The 13,582-nt window shown below is 37.0% G+C and overlaps 1 protein-coding gene across 2 annotated transcripts in view; it reads right to left on the reverse strand.

Moving 5' to 3' along the window:
- The window catches only part of Pym (partner of Y14 and mago), a 168,348-nt gene that overhangs the window by 36,316 nt on the left and 118,450 nt on the right, over nucleotides 1-13,582 (reverse strand). The gene's annotated exons all lie outside the window — the stretch shown is intronic.

The raw sequence follows: 13,582 nt of genomic DNA on the forward strand, positions 1-13,582 counted from the left end.
GTTCTACTACCACACCAATTCCGTTTTCTACTGGTTCGACCATATTTCCTGAATGAACTGACTCTGGCCATACATTTTTCCAACACGCATTTAATGTTGACAGTTTTACCTCTTTGAGTGTAAAGCAGATACAGTCCACAATCGAAAAAGTTTCCACACCTGCATCACTTCATAGATTCAGAATCAGTTTTTTCCTAAATCCATTGTAACGATTTTCTGATGTAATGCGTTTTAAAGGTAGATTAATTCCTTGATCTAATGGTTGAATTAAAGTTGTATTAGACTGTAGGAACATTACTTCAACATTTGGATAGCTTTGCACGTTATCCAATAGTAATAAAACTTTGAAATTTAGATTTTTCCACAAGTTCAACAAACACACGTTTAATAGCACAGAAACTAACATGGGGATCTCCCAACAAAACAAAATACGGGGATTTCCCAATAATTTTTTTTTTTTTTTTTTTTTCGCATAACAGACTAGAACGTCAACAACAGGGATTCACAAAAAAAATGGAAATGTTTGAAAAATTACATCCAACATAATAGCAGGGTTTTCCCCACACAAATGCTCAAAAATACCGTGTTATGCAAGGTTTTCCGCAATTCTCTAACAGTGTTAAAGCGAAAGCGTGTTATATAAATACCATGTTGTTCAGGGATTGCCACAATTTTTCAATCGTGTTAGAGCAAAACTGTGTTGTAGAAGTACTGTGTTATACGTGAGTTGCCTGTAATAGGAATAGTACACTCTAAAGATTTTATTTTATTGTAAGATAAACTAAGAGAAAAGCAATTAACAGAAATGAAAATATTGTACAGTATATATTTTGATGTATACAATATTTTAGTATTACAGTAAAAAGAATTAATCTTAATATAAAAGGAGACATACAATCCATTAACTTTCTGATGAATTAATCTAATTTAAAGAAAGAATCCAATGTTCTTTGCACAGTTTTTGTTGTATATGCATTTTTAACTGCAGCACAGGCATTATCAAATGCAATAGTTGTTTCTTTATCAACGGTACTGCAGACCAACACATGCTCAATACATTTTGGGCATCTTTTTTAGATGGCAGTGTGTGCACTTCTTCACTTTTGCTGCTGCTGGTAACAAAAACATCATCACTTTGCTTGGTGCTTAGCAGCTTTTCTGGTGTTGTGTAGCTGTGATAAAAACTACATCATATACCTTCACAAACTCATCAAATTTGCCAACAAAATCCATATTGTCCTTCAAATTCCTCCATTCCTCAATGTTGCTGGTTGGTTGGATTGGATATTTTACTGGCACATCAGCTTCTATGGCTATAATGCGCCACTCAATGTTGCTACCACATTTGTCTGCTGGGCCATGTTTTTCAATGATATTACCTCCAAAGCCACTCTTTCCGTAATCTTGATGCAATAACAAGATTACAGATAGCATCCAAGACATTCCAACTTAGCTGCAAATTGTTCCCTCTCTCCTATGTTGAGGATCAAGCCTTATCAGGCAGGCTCTATATGCTTGCTCTCTAGTGGTTATAAATAATGCCTTGATCCAGTGGCTGCATAAATGGTAATGGAAGATTAAAATCAACAGTCGTATATTTGTTAAGTGTCTCAGCACTAAAGTTAAATGATCTAGAATCGTCAAAATGTTCCTTTTTTCTGAAGCCATTCTTCAGTCCACTTTTGCTAACCAAGACTGAAAAATTCTGACCGTAAGCCAAGCACTTCTAATACCCTCATAATCACAGGGAGGTTGGTTAACTTCTTTAAATATCTTGGCTTGGAAAAACTTACCAATCAGGTGGGCATAGTCTTGTATTGCCATTTGAATTGCAGCATAACAGAACAGTGATTCTTTGTTTACTTAATTTTCCATTATGACAAGACTCCGCGAACAGCAGATTATAACATAAACCTGTCTTGTCGAGATTAAAAATATCCTTTGCCTCATATTTTTAAAGAGTGGACTGTACAGAAAACAACCAGTCTGTAGCCTTTTTTTTTTTTTTTTTTTGTCGACTAATCCAGACTGGCTGCAAACATTTTACGAAACTAAGTTATTCCTATCTTTAAATCTTTGGAGCCAGCCACTGCTGCATTTGAAGTTGCTTTTCTTGCAAAATCGAACCTGATATTGGCAAATTAGATGCACGTATTTGTTGGTACCACTCAAAGTTTTGTTTCAAGCTCCTCGTGTTTTGAACTAGGAATTCATTTCCAGTTTTTTATCCCTGCTCCAGTGTCTAGCACTTCAAGTTTTTTTTTGGTTTTTCAGTGTTGTAGATAAAGTAGGTAAAGGGATGTTGTATTCCTTTGCAATGTCCATTTTGTTAAGTTCAATCCTATAAGCCTCTTGTATAATTTTCTGTTTAATTTCCAGGCTTAATTCTGTCAATTTTATGTTTTGTAACCATCACACTATCACATGAGATTTAATATGTACAAACTTTAAATTAAGTTTAATTTAAAGACAAGTTCCAATAAAAAGACATCAGCTCATATAAAATGGCACAAAAAAATATTACTGTATGCTGTAGCAAAAGACTCTTTGAACTAGCATAACAATTGCAACTGACCTTAATCCCGTGGAAAGCAAGGGAGAATATGTTAACAACTTAGAAAAACTGTTTTTATTCTTTCGTTAATTTAACATCTCATCTTTAACGATGTTTTTCAGAGTGCACATGTTGTAGCTACCATAAACTGGTTTTGTTTACACAAAAATAATTTCTAACAAGTCAGCACCATCCTTCGGGAAGCAGGAAACCGGGTGGCCAGAGGCAGTAATAATCATACAGCTGTACCAAGATTTGTATTAAATGTACAAAATAACAATATTTATTTCTTATGGGGTGAAAACAAACTTTGTAATACATATTAACTGAATTTTGTAATAAATGAATATATTTACATAGAAAAGCCTATCCTAGTGATCTCACACAGATTGTTCATTTACCTACCAGAATAGATGACTTTCATCAACCGGTGAAATATCACCACTTTGCTCATTGGAGGCTTGGTGCTGAAACCCATGTTTAGTCTCTAGAGCAAAGTTTCCGGCATCCCCCTCCCCCCATACTTCTCCTTCAACCCATGCACGGTACTAAGTACTATAGGTTTTGATACCTTTCGTGTTTGGGGTTTATATATAAAAAAAAAAAAAAATACCAGAACACTTCATGTTTTTCACAAATGACCCGTATGCTGTTAATATGTATTTGTCCTATATAAACTATAATATTATTTATAACAGTTATTTTAAAAAAAGACAGGAAGACTACTTTTACTCTATATAATTTTCTTTAGATTTCACTAGTTTTCAAATTTGTTCTCCTTCCGAAGATTTTAATAATTTTTAAATTATATGAAAAAGTTATTACATGAATTACACGTTATAGTTTTTTTTGCCATAAGTCCGGCTTCTAAATTTTCTAATAAAAGACGTTATCCCTCTTTCTGCCAAGCAGTTTTCATCAATCTGAAAACTCTTTCTGATGAAGCATTTGAATGTGGAATGCTTACAATTTGAGACAAATTATTTGTCTCCGAAAATTTTGAAAAAAAAATTGCAGTCATTTTTTTTTTTTTTTATCAACACGCATTTTCTTTTCTTCATTACTCGGTGACGATGTAATTTAAAACAACAAAGAGAAAAATGATTTTTCTCAATTCTCATTTTTCTCTTGTTACTAGAATTAATTTTTAATACATCTGTTGGATTACAATAAGAATAAATTAAAAATATGTAAAGTGAATAAATTAACAGTTTTTTCCTCTCCTTTCAGGAAAAATTATGTTATTATCGGGAAGCGGATGGTTGGCCACCCTGCTCCAGTCTAACATTCATAGGAGTGAATGTAATTTTCCTTGGTGATTTCATTGTTGCACAACACCAACTGGCTTCCTTTTCTAGTCACATGGACCCAGCCGGTAGAGATGCTGAGGCCTTAGAAATTACTACTGACCTCACACAGATTGTTTATTTACCTACCTGAATACCAGACAATCCTGACCACAGAGCCAAAACATTTCATGTTTTTTGCAAACGCCCCTTCTAAGTACACGGCAAAGTGAGTGGTCCTCCGAACACATTCAGATCACAACTTCGTGATAGTCTGTTCTCCAATAGAGCCTTTCTCTCATGGCCATCTTAACCTAGAGTTGTTTGGCATTACAAGAATGCAAAATAGGATGATCTGTGAGATTTCTTTTCTTTGGTCAGATTACTGTTTCAAATCTTCAGAATCTTTCATCTATACAAGATGTTATTCTTGTATAGATGAAATATTTTGCCATTGTAGAGGTGACTACAGGGGTCTCAGACAGTTTTTAAATTCTGTACAGTGGGATCAAACTGATGATGTTACCAATATTGAATTCTAAATGAGAAGCCTTCGGAGACTTAATTTTGGAGACTACTAGGCTTTTCATTCCAACAAAGAAATACCATTCAAGGTTTCGGCCTAAATGGATGTCAGACAATTTAATGAGGCTCGTGGCAGAGAAGAAAAATGTATGGGATGCATATAAAGTATCAGGTGACACATAAGCCTATGGCAGACAGCCAAGGATGCATAGAGTTCTTTACTTAAGTAAACTCTAGAAGGAAAGGGATAAATCAGATTGGACCACTTAACATAGATGGTTTGACTATTGATGATCATGCTCAGTTAGCTGATAACCTGAATGAATATTTTGCATCTACATTCACACATGAGTTATTCAATGAGGGGAATACCAGGAGTTTATCAAACTAACAGGGAGCTGAGAGATGTTGTAATAACTGAGAGCAAAGTGGAGGAGAAATTGTTGAAGTTAAACGTAAGGAAGGCACGTGGGGTGCACAGGATCTATCCAGTTATATTAAAGGAGGCAGCAAAGGAAATAAGCAAACCCTTAGCCACAATTATGAGAGCTTCCTTGGACTCAGGGGAGGTTTCCATGGACTGGAGGTGTGCAAATGTATCACCAAGGGGGTTCAAAAGGTGACACAAGTAACTACAGACCTGTTAGTTTATCTTGTGTTCTGGGGAAAATAATGGAATCACTGGTTAAAGAACATGCAGGATCGTCTAGACAAGACTGCAGTAATAATTAAGACACAGCATGAGTTTGTTTAAGGGAGATCTTGTCTGACCAATTTGATTGAATACTATGATGTGGGGCGCCTCCGTAGCCAGGTGGGAAGGAGCATCAGTGCGTAGCACACGCTTCTTGATTAGACCGGGGTTCAAGCCTGTCACCACCAAATACAGAGGATGCGAAAAGGTCAGGGAATGACCACCGCATATCCCCGGAGCAATATGGCCTTAGTTGCTAATGCTCCTGAAAACCAAATAACAAACAACTATGATGTGGTCACAAAAGAACTGAATGCCAAAAATAATTCTGATATCATATATTTGGATTTCAGGAAAGCTTTTGATACTGTTGCACAGGGAAGACTGCTGTACAAATTGCAGAGGTATGGCATTAAGGGTAAGTTGCTACAATGGATAAAGGGATGGTTGAGTGGGAAACGACAGAGAGTGGTAATCAATGAACACTGCACTTCGTGGACAAATGTTATTAGTGGGGTTCCCAGGGTTTGGTGTTGGACCCATTGTTGTTTTGTATATTTATCAATGATATTGATGAAGGTATATCAGGAATAATGTCCAAGTTTGTGGATGATACAAAGGTTGATAGGGTCGTTAACAACAGTAAAGACAGTATGCTACTCCAAATGGATTTAGACAAGTTGGAAAAATGGGCTGAGAAGTGGCAACTGAAGTTTAACATTGACAAATGCAAAGTACTGCATATAGGTAGCAATAACCCAAGAGAAATGTAACAACTATGTGGTACTACACTCAGGGAAGTGGAAAGTGAAAAAGACCTGGGGGTAATTTTGCAGTCAGATATTAAGTTTGCTGACAGTGCAGACGGGCTGCCAGGGCAGGTCATGGAGTCTTGTCAATGATATATAGGAATTTTGCTAGCAGGGACAGGGAGGTGATTATCCCGTTGTACAAGGCAATGGTCAGGCCACACCTAGAGTATTGTGTACAGGTCTCGAAGCCTCATTTTAGGAAGGATGTAGAGTTGCTAGAATGAGTACAAAGAAGGGTAACAAGATTGGTGAGGGGAACAAATAGGTGCTCTTACCAAGAAAGGCGTAAGTTCTACAAATTGCAGCACCTGGAAAGTAGGCACCTGTGAGGCGATCTGATTGAGGTGTATAAGGCCTTGAATGGATTGAGCAAGCTGAATGCTGATGGGATTCTTCCTCTTGCTCAGATTAAGAACCTGAAGGGGCACAGTTCAAACTGAGGAAAGACAGTTGTATAGTAGATGTGCGGAAATTTGCCTTTAGCCAGCAGGTAGTTGATTGGTGGAAGATGTCCATCTTTTGTTGTAGAAGTTGACAGCCTAAATAAATTTAAGGCTGAGCTGGACAGGCATTTGGAACGAATGGAGGGGTGGAACGGGAGGGTTTTTTTTTTTTTTTTTTTTTTAATGCTAATGCTTTTATTCACACAATCCACCTTAAAATCTCTTCCTTTATCTAGACCAGCATTTCCCAAATGGTGTTCTGGGAAACACTAGTGTTCCATGAGATGTGAACAAATGTTCAATGAAAAATCGTAATTAATCATTTTAAAAAATACCAAATAAAATTTGCATATCTGTAGTGTACACCACTTTTATATCATTATAATTTTTATTCATAATTTTTTTTCGGTTATTAATATACTGGCATAGACTAATAATTAATCAAATAGACGATGGAACACTATTTTGGCAGGCTTTTGCATAGAGAAGTATGCTTAGAGGTAATGACAACTATCAAAAAGTAGCAATGTATTGATCTAATATACTATGCATATGCATTTTAGCCTGGAGTACACAGGTTGAAGGAGAGGGGGAACCAATATCATAACTAAACTCACTTCCTTGTATAAATTTTTTTTGATAATTATCAGTATTTTGAAATATTATTATTAAAATAAATGCCCATGGATTTCTAGTTGAAAAAGGAACTTTAAAACGAGAAGCAAATACATCTCGTTTTACACCGAACCCTAGTGGAACCGCACAGGGTTCGGTGCTGGGTCCTCTATTGTTTTGTATACAGTAAATCCCCGCTATTCGCGGGGGTTACGTTCCTGTGAAATGTTGTGAATACTGAAAACGTGAATACTGAGTTATGGCTCCCATAATAATAAAGGGGTTCCGTTCCAAAGTATGAAATATATAAGAAAAACTAGTCTAAAATTTTGTCTACGTATGTATTATATGTGCCTTCATAATATGACTATGTACATAGACAGTACATAGTGAAATGCAAGCATATGGCATCGAAATGAAAATAAGAAACAATTTAATATTAAATCTAATATTTATTAGAAATTTCAAACCAGTGCCTTTGCCAGCAAAAAAACTTATCCCGCCAGTGCTAACACCAGTTTCGCTAAAGTGCTGATAAAGGAGTTTTGCCTTTTCACGAACGGAACCCCTTTATTATTATGGGAGCCATAACTCAGTATTCACAACATTTCACAGGAACTTAACGGAATTTTATTTTGAGTTTGGTCTTCTATCCACAGATTTAAAGCTTTTTCCATTTTTTCTAATTTAACATCACGAGTTACAGAGCAAATTTTTGAAACAATTAGCATGTTTTCACGGACACTACGGCGGACTTTTTCTTCCGATTTTTTAATTGACCGTACCGTTGACTCATTGATTTTATAATGTTTTGCCACTGAGGAGACACTTTCACCATTAGAAATTTTGACTAATAACTCAATTTTATTTGCTAATGTCATCACCTTCTTTGATATTATCACATTTCCCTTGTTATTCATAGCCATATTTTTGTACGGATTAGAAAGAACTTGTCCACAATAAAGTCACTTTCTTCCGTTAACACACTCAAAAAAGTCTGTTTTACACTGCAAAACGGTAAATTTATCACTTTTGTAAGCATATAAATTTATAAATTGATAAATTTATTCAATTTATAAACATATTTTAAAAGCAAATGACGAAACGTTCCATGGCAAGCGCATAACACATACTGAACAAGGATTAGCGAGAAATATCCACGCTTGCGATTTTGTCACCCCTCTCCCCCCCACTGAGCGCTGTTTTGACCGGGAAAGATAACTTTAGCCACGCCCATGTTTTTTTAGGGCAGAAAATGTTCCCAGAGCTTTAAAATTCACATTTTTTTAGGTTTCATTTTATATTAAATCAGCTATTGTGAATACAGATACCATGAATAGCGGGGGTTTACTGTATTTATCAATGATATTGATGAAGGTATATCAGGCTTAGTGTCGGAGTTTGCAGATGATACAATGGTTGGCATGGTTGTTAATGACACAAGTGTGCTACTGCAACAGGATCTAGATAATTTGGGCAGATGGGATAAGAAGTGGCAACTGAAGTTTAACCTTGACAAATGCAAAGTACTGCATATGGGTAGAAGTAACCCCAGAGAACCGTACCAACTCTGTGGTACTACACTTAAGGTAATAGAAAATGAAAAAGACCTGGGAGTAATTGTACAGTCAAATATGAAGTTTTCTGAGCAATGCAGACAGGCTGCCAGGACAGGTCATGGGGTATTTTGACCATATTGCACCTCCCAAAGTTTTTTGCAGTACTTTGATCCAAGCCCGAGGCGGGAATCGAACCCGCGACCTTTGGGTTGCCGGGCAGGTACTTTACCCACTCGGCTAGCCCGGTCGGCGGGTGTATAGAGAAGGGCAACAAGATTGGTGTGGGGAATGAAGGGATCCTCTTACCAAGAGAGGCTTACGTTCTGCAAACTGCAGCGGCTGGAGACTAGGCACCTGCGTGGTGATCTGATTGAAGTCTATAAGGCCTTGAATGGGTTGAGCACGCTGAATTCTGATAGGATCCTTCCACTTGTTCAGATTATGAACCTAAGGGGGCATAAATTCAAATTAAGTAAAGACAGATGTAGAATAGATGTGCGGAAATTTGCCTTTAGCCAGTGGGTGGTTAATTGCTGGAACAAACTTCCATCCGTCGTTGTGGAAGTTGATAGGTTAAATAAATTTAAGGAGGAACTGGACAGGCATTTGGAGGGAATGGTATGATTTTTTTTTTTTTTTTTTTGGCTGATGCTGCATAAGCTCATACACTTGCTTTCTTGCATCACATGCCACTACTACTACTACTTCTAGTATTGCAACTGTGGTTGATGAAAACGAATACAATATTGTCCCACTTCAAAGTGAGGATAAACAATCGCAGCTTTTTGTTCCCAAAAAAATCGAAGCGAAAAAACAGGAACTCATAAAAGACCAAAACAAAAGTATGATGACAGTTATTTGAATTTCAGCTTTACATGTGTTGGAAATAAAGATGCTCCTGATGCACAGTGCATATGTAATAAAATATTAGCAAACGGTTCTTTGGCTCCCACTAAACTTGTGTTTCGTTAAGTTTTCTGTAAATATATTGTGAGATGAAAAGTATTCCGTGACTAAAATGTTTCGGGAAATGTTGATCTAGACTTTGGCTTTCCAATAAATGTGCTAAGGCTGCTCAAGATAAGAATGATGCATATTGCAACTGGCTTGTATTGAAATCTCCAGGTTCATTTTCTGTCTTCACCAAAGTTCGCAACAATTATAAAGCAGTTATTAATCAGACCAAACTAGATTTCGAACAAGATAAGAGAAGAAAAACTTGCTTCTTGTCCAAATGGCTGTTGAACATTCTGGACTCTTGTCAACGCAAGTGGCCACAACTTTTGCCCATCTCTATTCCCACCTCTGTCAAAACCAGATGGTTCTAATACCACTTCAGCCAAAGAGAAAGCTGACCTGCTAGCATCTTACTTTTCTTCTAACTTGTATATTGGTGATCTTGACAAACCACTTCCTACTGTTCTCGGTACACTCCATTCAAAGCCTCCTATGATGTTCCATCAAAAGGAAGTCAGGGTTTTTAACAATCTTGTTGCTAAGAAAGCTCTAGTTCCTGATGGTATTTCTCCACTTGTTCTCAAAACCTGTGTTCCTGAACTTATTCTTGTTCTGTGTCACCTTTTTAACTTTCTTATTCCATATCCAGCGAGTTCCTAAAAAGGGTGACAAATCCACAAACACCATTAGGTGACTGATCCTTGGCAAATCATCCCCACAATGTTCTGTAAAAAGGTAAACTTATTAAAATTTGTCTGTAGCATTCTGGAATGACATTTTGTGAAAACTTCAATTCAACTTCAAGATGAAGCTTGTAACAACTGTACACAAATGATTTTATTGGAAAAAATCCGAAACCTCCTTATGGACTACCACCTTATAATGGTGAGGAGGTTTGAGTACCTCCTAGTAAGCCCACCCTAGCCAAATAGGTAGAAGGATACAGTGAGATGAATTGTGGTTAGGCAGGCGAAGGCAGATTACGAGAAATCCTTGGCAAAAGATGCTAAGAAAAACAGCAAGGATTTCTTTATTTATATAAACTCTAAAAGGAATCTGATTGGTCCACTTGACATCAATGGTTCGACTGTTGATGATCCTGCTCAGATAGCAAACAAACTGAATGAGTATTTTGCATCTACATTCACACATGAGGAATTATTAAGGTTTGAAAATGGCAAAAGGTTATCAAATTGTAGCAGGATACTTAATGATTTTGTAATAACTGAGACCAAAGTGGAGGAGAAATTGTTGCAGTTAAACATAAGAAAGGCACCTGGGGTGTATGGGATCTATCCAGTTATATTAAGGGAGACGGCAAACCAACTAAGCAAACCTTTAGCCATAATTATGAGAGCATCATTGGACTCAGGGGAGTTTCCCACGGACTGGAGATGTGCAAATGTATCCCCAATTCACAAAGGGGGATCGAAGGGGGACACGAGTAATTACAGACCAGTTAGTTTAACTTCTGTTCCGTGTAAAATAATGGAGTCACTGGTTAAAGATGCATTGCAGGATCATCTAGACAAGACTGCAGCAATAATTCAGACACAGCATGGGTTTGTTAAGGGAAAGTCTTGTCTGACAAATTTGATAGGATATTATGATGTCGTTACAAAGGAACTGGATGCAAAAAATAATTTTGATATCATATATTTGGATTTCAGGAAAGCTTTTGACACTGTTGCACATGGAAGACTATTGTACAGATTGGAGCAGAATGGTATTAAGGGTAAGTTGCTACAATGGATAAAAGGATGGTTAAGTGGGAGAAGACAGAGGGTGGTAATCAATGGGTGCTGCTCTTCGTGGACTAATGTTATTAGTGGAGTCCCACAGGGTTCGGTGTTGGGTCCACTGTTGTTTTGTATATTTATCAATGATATTGATGAAGGTATATCAGGCTTAATGTCGAAATTTGCAGATGATACAAAGGTTGGCAGGGTTGTTAATGACAGTAATGGCAGTGTGCTACTGCAACAGGATCTAGATAATTTGGGCAGATGGGCTAAGAAGTGGCAACTGAAGTTTAACCTTGACAAATGCAAAGTACTACATATGGGTAGAAGTAACCCCAGAGAAACGTACCAACTGTGTGGTACTACACTTAAGGTGGTAGAAAATGAAAAAGACCTGGGAGTAATTGTGCAGTCAGATATGAAGTTTTCTGAGCAATGCAGACAGGCTGCCAGGGCAAGTCATGGGGTTTTGTCAATGATATATAGGAATTTTGCTAGCAGGGAAAAGGAGGTGATTATCCCTCTGTATAAGGCAATGGTCAGGCCACGCCTTGAGTACTGCGTACAGATCTGGAGGCCTCACTTTAGGAAGGATGTAGATTTACTTGAGCGTGTACAGAGAAGGGCAACAAGATTGGTGAGGGGAATGAAGGGATCCTCTTACCAAGAGATGCTTAAGTTCTGCAAATTGCAGTGGCTGGAGACTAGGCACTTGTGCAGTGATCTGATTGAGGTGTATAGGGCCTTGAATGGGTCGAGCACGCTGAATTCTGATGGGATCCTTCCACTTGTTCAGATTACGAATCTAAGGGGGCATAAATTCAAATTAAGAAAGGACAGATGTAGAATAGATGTGCGGAAATTTGCCTTTAGCCAGCGGGTGGTTAATTGCTGGAACAAACTTCCATCTGTCGTTGTGGAAGTTGATAGACTGAATAAATTTAAGGAGGAACTGGACAGGCATTTTTAGGGAATGGTGTGATTTTTTTTTTTTTTTTTTTTTTGGCTGATGCTGCATGAGCTCATACACTTGCTTTCTTGCATCACATGCCACTACTAATACTACTACTATTGCAGTTGAAAAGGACTGGCAACTTTAATGTTAAATGTAAAATTAAAATGCTAAGAGAAAATTATAGGATAGAAACTGAACTGACAATAGGTAATTCACTAGGAAGAGATTAGGGGAAAGTCAATAAGAAGAAAGAAATAATAATTGTGGGAAAGGTCTATAATGGAAAAGAAGAAATACTGGGAGAATCGGAAAACTGAGTGGGGTACAGAAAATTGGAAGGGCTGCTAAAGGAGTATGGATTTTAATATGTGAATCTTTGAAAAAACAGAGGGGAAAACCTAAAGAAGGGGTCAATACATTCTATAATCACTTACAAGATTTAACTAATAAGATAATTGATAAGAATAAATTAGTAATAATAGACTGAACAAGAAATAAAATAATATCAGGAATTTGTCAATGGTTTAACGAGCACACAGTGAACCAAACTGAAAATAAATTATTATAATTTTGTACAATAGAATTAACAATACTTTTTTAAACAAAGAAAAACATAAAATTACATGGAAAAATAATTTTGACGTTACATCCTTTATGTTTTCTGGACAAAAGACAAAGGTTGTAAAGATCAATACCATTAGTTGATATTACAAAAGATTATAACTTAGTAGTAGGAACATTTAGATTTAAACAATCCGTTAAGAAAAAGCAAAAAAATAAACAATGAAAAATAAACAAAATTCAAAATTAGATTGAGAGAATATTTAGATGTTGTTGTTATGGAGGCTTAATGGCACATAAGCTGCTATGGCTATAATGTGCCTATTCACTTATTATTCACTGCTGAAAAAAAGCCGTGAATTAGGGTTGAACTTGAAAGTGTCTGCAATTCTGCCCAGACACGATAGGAGGGAGTATATGATGAGAGCCTTGTCGATCAATTCGGCCCTGGAGGGATTGTGCAAGGCTCAAGGGGTAGAATTTTTTTCAGCCTGGACTGTACTTGTTAACAGGAGAGATTGCTTCTACAGGGATGGGATACACCCTTTCTATTTAAGAATTTTTGCTGATGCTGTCGAGGCAGTGTTAGGTGGGTCGGAAAACTGCTAGTTGGGGGGAATACAAGGACTAATAGATTAACAGTAGCCACTGGCAGAGGTGGAAGTGATTCTTGCACTGCTTCTATTGAAATGAGCAGAAGTCTGAAAAACAAGATGCAGGATATTTCAGAGACTGCTGGTAGTCATTGCGTTACAAGTAAACACATGGGTTGTGTTAGGGTAGCTAAGAATAGAAACAGGTGCATGTATACCTGCGTGTACACCAATGCTAGGAGTTTGGTAAATAAATTTGATGAATTTGAGGTATTGCTCAAAACAT

Source organism: Mastigoproctus giganteus, chromosome 1, assembly GCF_048544385.1.
Source record: "Mastigoproctus giganteus isolate SK-2022 chromosome 1, ASM4854438v1, whole genome shotgun sequence".
In the NCBI taxonomy this organism is placed as follows: Eukaryota; Metazoa; Arthropoda; class Arachnida; order Uropygi; family Thelyphonidae; genus Mastigoproctus; species Mastigoproctus giganteus.